Source organism: Cricetulus griseus, chromosome 3, assembly GCF_003668045.3.
Source record: "Cricetulus griseus strain 17A/GY chromosome 3, alternate assembly CriGri-PICRH-1.0, whole genome shotgun sequence".
Classification (NCBI taxonomy): domain Eukaryota; kingdom Metazoa; phylum Chordata; class Mammalia; order Rodentia; family Cricetidae; genus Cricetulus; species Cricetulus griseus.
In genome coordinates, this window is record NC_048596.1 from 126,368,233 (window position 1) to 126,370,178 (window position 1,946).

Consider the following 1,946-nt stretch of genomic DNA (forward strand, 5'->3'; position numbering starts at 1 on the left):
TTCCAGGGATCTCAAGAAAATGAAAGAAACCACTGTGACTAAGCTGGAATGCATGAAAACCACCCCACCTCCTCCTAGAGGGCAAGGAACAGATCTCATGAATCTTGTGTTTATCCCTCATCCATCCCCTCCAGCTACTTGTTCGCCCTGTCCCCTTGAAGCCATCCCAAGTCCACTGTGCCCTGGCTCCCTGACCAAAAGGAAGATGGTTCCATCTCCTGGGGCCATGATGCGGGGCTGGGGGAAATGTTGTTGTTTGTGAAATAGCAAAATTGTGTGACTACATTAAAGTCAACACTATTTATCTTCATTTCTTGTCCTGTGGGCTGAAAAAGGGACACCACTGTTAGGCCCGGCCCCCGTGCACAGCTGCAATAGAGAGTAGGCTGAGACTAGTACTTTCAAGTGTCAGCCCTTTTGTTCAGACTACTAGTTTATGGGACTGATGTGGAGCATGGCAGTCAATGAAGCCTTTGTCCTAGGTGTACAGGGTAGGACAGTGGAAAAACTGCCTTCTCTTATATCCCAGGCCCATCCATCTTCCCCTCACCCTGTTTCTCAACTTTTCTGTCTCTCAAGCAGACAGAGAGAGGATCCCTCCTGGGTTAATGTACTGGAAAATTGCTCTGCATGTTTATGAGGGGGTGCCTTCCAAATGAAAGAAGAAAGGGAAGGGGGACAAAACTGCGAAGAAGAGTCGTTTTTCCCACTGAACTCATTGGCCTTAAGCTTGTGGGTCTGACCCCAACTAAGAATTGCTCCATGTCCTGCTAGGAGGGGTATTGTGAAGTTTGGCAGAACGCACTTCCGATTGAATTTTTTAATTATTATTTATAATCACAAAGTCGTTTTAGACAGCTCCCATCAACCAAGGCACCACCAACACCCTGACTCCAAAGGCATGTACACTCATAAACATAGGCATCCCTTGGAAACAGCACCCACACACACATCAGTTCACCTTGAAATAATTTATTCTCCTCAGAGGAGGATCTGGCCCTTCCAGGCAATTCCCTATAAATAGAAAACATGTTTTCATACAGTTGCATGCAACATTGGACCATGTGAACTTTGCCATGGAAGGCCATGGAACCCAGAGGGTGCTGTGATATGTGATGTCACTCACTTATTTTAGCTTTTTTTTTTTTCTATCTAAAAATAATACTGTCTAACTTCAATATCCTTGGCCCATTTTTTTTTTGTTCCTCTGTGGGAGGTTTGGGGCTAGAATGTCATGTGTGTGGTTAACACATTAACTATATATGCTCATGAAATTCAGGCCTATGCCGACATCAAGAGATTAAGTAAAACTGGTCTGAAGGCTTACATAGCCTCCATTCAAAATATCACTGACATCAGGAACACAGAAGTCTGGTAATTATTACCAAAGGAAAATGTGCCCCACAGAGGACTTTTTCAGGTGGTGAAGGGAAAGTTAGCATCTTGGCACATTTTCTTCTTCCTTCAGCCAGTTTTACAGAAATTATCCAATGCTTTGGTCTATTACCAATTTCGTCAGAGCAGTAGGAAGGAATGACTCTTTTCATACAAAAGGTTCATTTCTCAGGTGACCTGAAAAATAACTAGGATGTTTGAAAGGGACATTTTAATTCAGAAGTTAAAAACAACTCAAACACAGCTAACAAAAGGAGACCAATATCCAATTTTCAGGATCCCTTGACTATGGGTTCTGTTTTCATTTCGTTTCCATTTCAAACTTTCACATGAAGTGATGAGTCCCCAACAGATGAATGAAGACATCTCTCACGTGAGGCGGCTTATCAAAGAATGTGATCAACTCAATTACAATCGTTCTTTTTGCTTTTGTTTATAATACGAACAGTTGAGCAATTCCCGAGAAATGTAAACTTTTTTAGCACATGAAGAATTTTTTGACCTCCCCCCACCTCTAAGATTTCTTTCCTATCTATACTTTCTGACACGAT